At 44.5% G+C, this 8437-nt stretch overlaps 1 protein-coding gene across 1 annotated transcript in view; it reads left to right on the top strand.

Annotated features, from left to right (window-relative positions):
* The first annotated feature begins 5823 nt into the window (after positions 1-5823).
* The window catches only part of TRPM2 (transient receptor potential cation channel subfamily M member 2), a 205024-nt gene continuing 202410 nt past the window's right edge, over positions 5824-8437 (top strand). The window contains exon 1 of the mRNA XM_075829907.1: positions 5824-6035. The gene's annotated coding sequence lies outside the window, so the exon portion shown is untranslated. The remainder of the gene's footprint in view (positions 6036-8437) is intronic.

Below are 8437 nucleotides of genomic sequence, written 5' to 3'. Positions count from 1 at the left end.
GAGGGGGCTCCGGTGCTAGGGACAGCCATATTCACTAATATGTGCGTCCTCAGGGGAGTCTGTGTGGCGCTATCTACAGGGGGTCTGTGTGACGCTATCTACAAGGGGGGTCTGTGTGGAGCTATCTACTGGGGGGTCTGTGCAGGGTCGCCATCAGGGGGGTATTACTGGTACTCCCGTCATGGGCCCGGCCACATGGATGAAGAAAAGGGGCCCGCCGGGCTGCCGTCGCCCCCCCCCCTCAGACTGTTGCCCCCCCCTCGCAACGCTCACGGGCCCCCCCTCGCAATGCTCACGGGCCCCCCCTCGCAACGCCCGCGGCACCCCCCTAGCGACCCCCCCCTAGCGACACCCCCCTAGCGACACTCCCCTAGCAACACTCGCGGCAGCCCCTGCATACCTGTTGTAGCTTCACTGGACGGGGAAGATGAGGCATGTGCTGAAGCTGCGTATGGAGATCCCGCCCCCCAGCTCCTCTACTCTGCCGAACGGACCTGCAGGCTGGTGAGCATGTTCCCCTATCCATCCTGCTTCCCATCCCCCTGACCACATTTGTAGATTGTATAAAGTTGGTTAAAAAGTTTTTTGGTATTTTTTCGTTTTCCTAGCGGTTTTTTGCCGCGATTTTCGTAATCGCGGCAAAAATGGCGCAGTTTTGCCGCGATTATATAAAAATCGCGGCAAAACCGCGTGATTTGTGCCGCAATTACGAAAATTGCATAAAAAAAAGATACAAAACATGAAAAGTGCTGTTAGGCTATATTCTCACAGTGCGGTCAAGTCACGTTTTTGCAAAAATTGTGGCAAAAAAATGGGATTTTCTCCGCACTGTGTAACTAGACTAAGGCCTTATTCAGACGGCCGCATTCGGTCCGTGACATACGGAGCGTGTATCGGCTGTATCTCACAGGCTGACCACAATTCATGGAGCCGGACTCCTAGCATCATAGTTATCAGTGTTGCTGGGAGTCCCTGCCTCTCTGCGGGAATACTGTCCCATACTGTAATGATGCTTTCAGTACGGGACCGGGGACAGTATTCCCACGGGAAGGGAGGGACTATGATCATAGATAACTGTGATGCTAGAAACCCGGCTCCCTGAACTGTGGTCGGTCCGGGAAATATGGCCGATACACGGTCCTTATATCACAGACCGAACATGGACATCTGAATAAGCCACTTACTTGCCTCCTATTTTTGGTGCGGATTGCGCACTGAAAATTCACTACAAATTACAATATAAGGCCTTATTCACACGAACGTGTTATACGTCCGTGATACTTATTGCGTCGCACGGACTTATGTTAGTGAATGGGGCCGTTCAGACTGTCAGTGAATTTCACGCAGCGTGTGTGCGCTGTGTAAAACTCACGACATGTCCTATACTTGCCCGTGTTTTGCGCAGCACACACCCATTGAAGTCATTGGGAGCTTGCAAATCGTGCACGGCACACGGAAGCACTTCCGGGTGACGCGCGTGATTCGCGCTACAGTAGGTAAAGAAGTGAAGGGAAACATAAAAGCCCCCCCTTCTTTACTGTGTTGTAACATCAAAACAGAGTGTCATAATGATGCCGGCTGCACGAAAATCACGCAGCCGCGCACCATATGCTGATGCCACACTGAACTTTTGCTCGGGCAAAATGCAGCGTTTTTTTGCGCGTGCAAAACGGACACGTTCGTGTGAATAAAGCCTAAGGCGATATTCAGACCAACGTGTGTGAAATCAGACGTGAAGAACGGCCGTTTTTTGTGGCCGATTTGCAGCCGTGCGGGACCCGTTTTCACACATCCCTCATAGACTTGAGTCTATTGAGGGATCCGTGAAAACGCACAAAAATAGGACATGTCCTATTTTTTTACAGGACCTTCACACGATCCGTTAGAACAACAACCGTGTGAATAGCCCCATAGAAATACATGCAGCCGTGTGACGGCTATTAAAAAATGTCCTTCACATGGACGATTAACACGTTAGTCTGAATAAGCCCCAACTCATGTGAATGGGGTTTGTCAGAACGTCATGCACGTGCAGCATTTCACCCCACAAATAATATTTTTTCAGCTTCCCAGTACATTATGCGGTACAATAAATGGTGCCATGAAAAACTACAACTTGTACCGCAAAAAACAAGCCCTCAAGTAAAAAAAATTATAGCTTTTGGAAGGTGGAGAGGAAAAAACAAAGGTTAAAATCCAAAAAATGGCTGAGGAGGGAAGGGATTAAATAAGCTGCATGCCTATTAGCCCTTATTCACACGACAGGGTTTCCTGGCCAGGTGACGGCCGTTCATAAATCAGCCGTCACCCGGCTGCAGTAGGAACAATAGACCCCTAAAGGGCTATTCACACAACCAATTTTTTGACGGGCCGGGAAAACCGGCCGTCAAAAAATGGGACATGCCCTATTTTCGGCTGTTTACCCGGCCTCCCGGCTCCCATAGAAGTCTATGGGGCCGGGTAATACACGGCCATCACCGGAATGTGTCCCGAGTGATGGCCGTGTCTACCGTCGCTCGCTCTCTCCTCCTCACAGCGCAGAGTGCATGTGAGGAGGAGGAGTGTATCTCATTCAGAAGAAGCGCTCTATGCTGAAGGTAACACTGTGGGGGTACTGCTGTAGCGACGTCCCTGCTCTGCTATGTGCAGGGGTACTGTGTGGCAGGGCTGGGGTGTACAGCAGGTGGAAGGGGGCGCTGCGCTGACTCCCTTCCCAAATCGCCCTGGCCCGGCGAATCAGCCTCCTTTCCGCCCTGGCGCTTCTTCAGGCATCGCTACAGCTATAGCAGCCAAAGCGGCTGCTAGCGGCGACACCTACCATGGCCGATGGCGCCGCTAGCAGCTGCTGCGGCTGCTACAGCTGTAGCTTCGTCCCTGCTCTGCTATGTGCTAGCCCCACTTTAGCTCCCTGAAGGAGCGGAATCCCTGTGTGTTTGGGGATTCCGCTCCTGGACAGAGCGCTTGATGTCTCTGTCCATATCTGGGCAGTGACATCAGGGGAAACTCCTGAAGCGGAATCCCCGAACACTCTGTGACCGGGGATTCCACACCAGAAGAAGCCAGTAACGTTCAGTGTCCATAAATGGACACAGACGACAGGGGCTTTTCCTGAAGTGGAATCACCGGCCACATGGGGATTCCCCTTCAGGAGTTGCCCCTGATGTCACTGTCCAGATATGCCAGGCCCGGAACGGATGCAAAACTAATGCAAACCGGCCGGGAAAAACGGCGGGACACTGTTGTGTGAATAAGGCCTTAGGGTATGTTCACACAATTAGCAAAAACAGTCTGAAAATACAGAGATATTCAAGGGAAAACAGCTCCTGATTTTCAGAAGTTTTTTAAGCAAACTCGTGTTTGCTCATCCACTTCTCTTCGTTACCACCCAGCTTCTGGCAGTGCACAGACACACAGCGTGTCCTCACGAGATCACGCTGTGACGTCACTTACTTCCTCCCACAGGAACTTCATCGCATCGGATAAGCGAGGACACGCTGTGTGTCTGTCAACTGCCAGAAGCTGGGTGTTAACGAGGAGAAGTGGATGATGCTCATTCGTCAGCATCATACACTTCTATTCACAACGCCCAGCTAGTAAAAGAAGTAAAAACGCCGAGATGTACATACACAATACACGCCCAGATGTTCATACACAATACACGCCCACTTGGACATAACTTTAAACACGCCCAGTTGTACTTAAGAAAGGCTCATTTGCATAAATATAAAAATGCTCATAACTTGGCCAAAAATGCTTGTTTTTGAAGAAAAAAAAACCTTACTGTTATCTACATTGCAGCGCCGATCTGCTGCAATAGGAGATAGGGGTTTGAAAATCTGGTGACAGAGCCTCTTTAAGGCCCCTTCACATCGTATTGTTGCCCTAAGTTTATCGTGTAGTCAGGAAATCTCCTACCTTACAGTATAAACAACGTAGACGATAATTCACAGGGCTCCATTATGTCCTTTTGGCCTCCGTCGTGCTGGTGGACGTCGGTTTACCTTCTTTTTGAAGGATGGAATGGCGTAGTAAACTTTGTTATTCCGGAGTCCCCAGGCAGCATCACACGTGCTCTACCCGTGGACTTTGTCCCTGGGAGCTCCTGAAATCACTGTCCATATATGTAAAGTGACATCATTGGATTCTCCAGGGCCGAAATCCCTGGCCAGAATATTGCCGACGCTCCGGCCGTGTACTCAGGCTTTGTGCAGCTTCGGACGTCACTTTATGTATATGGACATCAGGAGAAGCGCCATAGTCCCTGGCCAGATCGCTAGTAGAAGGCTCCAGCCCTGTTCATGGACAGTGACTTCAGTAGTTTCCCCTGGGCCATTCCTCAGGTGACGTATCCCACTATATGCCATACATTTGGATACGTTTTAGCTAAATAGATCAAAATCCGGAGCATGAACCGGTCACTGCCGGCTCCATGGTTTCCTTCACTGTAATTGACATCAGCACCAAAATCATTTAATGCGAATAACGTACAAACGTGAGCGCCACACTTTCCGTTGCCCACCCCCGGTAATGGAGGGGGGGGGGCCCAGACATCATGGCTGTATGGGGCCCAGAAATTCCTGATGGCGGCCTTGGGTCTGTGTGGCGCTATCTACAGGGGGATGTGTGTCACGCTATCTACAGAGGCTGTGTGTCACTATCTACATGGAGTCTGTGTGGCGCTATCTACAGGGAAACTGGTGTAATGAGGGATTCTTTCTTTGATGCCTATAATTGGTGTTTATAACTGTCTATTTTACTGCTGGACTTGTAATATTATAGTATTTAAAAAAGTAATTAAAACTAATTTAAAATACGTTTTCTTTTATTTAGTACGCTATATTAGCGTTTACTGGGGGTATTACTTTTGGTCATCAGATCGCCCACCATTGATGGAGACTTGCCCTGCTCCCTAACTGCCCCGCTCAGTCGCCGCCAAGATTTAGAGGGAACATTGCTGGTGGTGCCAAACGATGTAAGTAAATGTCATAACTATTCACTTTAATGTGCTTGATCTATACATTGCATATGATATATAATCGTGAGAAAAACCCTTTGTCCTTTCCTGCTTGCCTCTGCAAAACTGTTAGGTGGTTAAGGAGTTAATCTGCACATTAACCTTCTGGATGCTAGTTATAAATGCAATACATAGAATGGGAAGAGTAAATACCACACAGAATTAATGAAATCTTAATAAGCATTTTGAATTTAGCAAGGCTATACTACAGTTTTACAAAATGTGTAAATGGATATTTTTATTTAGCCCTTATTTTAAACTCTAAGGCTACATTCACACAAACATAGCCCACTTCGGACATGAAAAACTGCAGTTTTCCACATCCGAGATGGACCCGTGCGGGGAGCGTTGTCACGGATCCCCCACAGACATGTCTTATTTTTCAACGTACCGTTCACATGCTCTGTTGAAACAACGGTCATGTGAGCAGCCCCATTAAAATACATGGGTCCATGTGACGGCCGCTGTTTTAACGGCCGTTACACGGACGAGATTCACGTTCGTGTGAATAAGCCCTAACAGACATTTACTTTGTAACTATGTCTGCACCTTTAAGCCTTTGCAGTTTCTTTGAATACAACAGAACCGCAGTGATGAGATTGCATATCTGGTTCAGTGCAGCAAGGTCAGCAGGAAATGCATGTAACATTCTTTTAATAAGTCAGAGCTAATGCTTATTATCTTTGCTGGATAAATAAGCGTCAGTCACTAATAATTTGTGCTTTATTTAATCTCATATTCTTTTATTCTTTACAGTTTCCAGTGCAGCTGCTTCAATGCTTAAATCTTCTGCAGTATCTGATGCTTCTGGACTCCTGCCAAAACCACCCTTTAAATGCAGCATTTTGAAGAACATCTGTGCTAATGCTTCTTAAAAGCACTTTCTGTCCTATTAGCACTTTTTTTCCATTTTGCAGAGAAACATTGTGGAAAAAAAAACCCAGAGTTGCACTTTAAATTCAGGCTTGACAAACATGTGGCTCATTTGTACTGCAGCTCCGGGGACTGAAGTCTGATAAAGGTAGGACATTAATTTTTTTATGTACGACTATTTCTAAAGATATGCAGTGTTTTCAGCAAACAACAAATCTGTATAGATGTTGTCTTTGTGTAGATTATTGTACACCATGTAGTCATTATTTTATCAGTTCTTTATGCCGATGAATGGAGTCAACATTTAAGGATAATCTATTTGTCTGACATATCAACTTACAGTACATTCTGGTCCAAAAACATATATATATATATATATATATATATATATATATATATATATATATATATATATATATATATATATATATAGCATTATATATTATATTATTATTATTATATTATATATTATTATATATATTATTAGATTATATTATTATGATATATTATATATTGTGCAAATAGACAAACTTATATATCAGTATATGTTACATATTTTAAAATCAGTTATATATAGAATATAAATAATTATACTAAAGTGGCAAAGCTAGTGATTTAATTATTTTACACTCAAACTTCTATATTGATTTGGACTTAACACTTTGGTTTCTAGAAATATGGATAACAAAGTCCGCCAACGCTTTGTTCTTGTGACCAGTTGTCAAGTTGAGAGGTCATTTAGATCAGATAAGACTTTCATTGACAATAAAATTGTACACTTACAGTGGGTCTAAGTATGTCTTAACCTTACCTTAGAAGAGATGTGGTTTATAAGTACCCACTCTCTTTTGGTTTTTTTTGCAGCCACATTCATTAAAGTTTATCATAATCTAAGATCAATTAATACCTATATCAAAGTCATCTTAAATATTCTCTGCTATTTCATAAAATGTGGTTCTAGTTGAAGGACAGGAAGCCTGTGGTATGCAGTAGAATATGTATCCTCACAGCTTTAAAACGTATCTTCAGTTACCTTCTGACATTTTTATGGCAGTTATGTACGGCAGCCATGAGATGGCATAAATAAATGTGTGTCCGATATGCCTAGTGAGTTGCTCTAAATTTATCTTGACATGGGTGCCATTCTGACAAATTCAAAGAAATTTGCACCTTTTTTGCAAAATTGGAAATTTATGCATCCTTTATGTAAAGGATCTGCCAGACACAGTGTCTGTGTCGACGCCCGTGGGTAATCAGTCTGCATCTGTGCCTAGGTCTGATAGAGTGACTCGATCTGCTACCACTCAGGCTGGTAGGCAGAGGAGTGGGAGAACCTATCACAGCCTGGCCAGACGGTTCTAGCTCCCGCCCTTGGTCTATTTATACCTTCATTTGCTGCTTGTCCTTTGCCTGTGATTCTTGTGTTTCCTGGCTCTGCTGTTCCTACTATTACCATTGACCTCTGCTTCATATTGACCCTGGCTTGACTGACTATTCTCCTGCTCTGCATTTGTTACCTCGTACACTCCTGGTTTGAGTCGGCTTGTCCACTACTCTGTTGCTCACGGTGCTGCCGTGGGCAACTGCCCTTCTTCCCTTGCTTCTGTGTTCCCTTGTCTTGTTTTGTTTGTCGTGCACATAGTGAGCGTAGGGACCGTCGCCCAGTTGTACGCCGTTGCCTAGGACGGACTGTGCAAGTAGGCAGGGACTGAGTGGCGGGTAGATTAGGGCTCACCTGTCCGTCTCCCTACCCCATCATTACACTCGAGTATGCAGTTTTGATAAATTTCCCTCAATGTTTCTTGTTTTTATTCTTCATGTGATACTATCAGAAAAATAGTTCTGCAGGGTTATCCAAAAATGTGATAACTTGTTTTCTACTAATTATAATTATGTAATATATTTGAGCCTGTTTGTATACATGGATGTAAATATATGTCTAGTTGTTGATCAAACAAGGTGACATCACAGCAATACGAGTTGTTATTGCCAATTGGGATGAATCACAGTGGTGCTGTTCCTCCAATAGCTGTGATTAATCTGACCAATCACAAAAATGTACCAAAATAAGAATTTTTGTGTGAAAGTTAAATTGTTTTCCATGTTAAAAACCAAATGACAAATTCAACAATGTCTATAAAACTCTTCTTGTTTATTAAAACAGCAGGTTAAGAAATCAAGTAAGAGTTTGTACTTGGCCAGGGTACGTTTTAATAAAGGAGAAGTAATTTATAGATGTTGGCGAGTGACATGATTTTCCTCTTTATATGGATATTTATTTGAATTCACTTATTCACTGAACACTGTTGATGTCTCCTTGGTGTGGCTATACCCTCTGTGGAGTCCATTGAGACAGTGCCAGCCATTCTTTGTAAAGTTTGCTTTTGCAGTGTTAGTTTCAGATACCAAGACAACTTACAAAGTATACACAAAGTTTATAATGATTGTGATCCCCTAAAAGCTGGGGCCAGAGTGGGGTCTAGATAATGCTGCAAAGTATAATCATACTCTCTATTGGGGTCTTCAGAGAGGCATTTCTTATTCAGAATT

This window comes from Rhinoderma darwinii, chromosome 6, assembly GCF_050947455.1.
Source record: "Rhinoderma darwinii isolate aRhiDar2 chromosome 6, aRhiDar2.hap1, whole genome shotgun sequence".
Classification (NCBI taxonomy): Eukaryota; Metazoa; Chordata; class Amphibia; order Anura; family Rhinodermatidae; genus Rhinoderma; species Rhinoderma darwinii.
The sequence above is the reverse complement of the archived record's forward strand: the minus strand, read 5'-3'. Positions and strand labels throughout refer to the sequence as shown.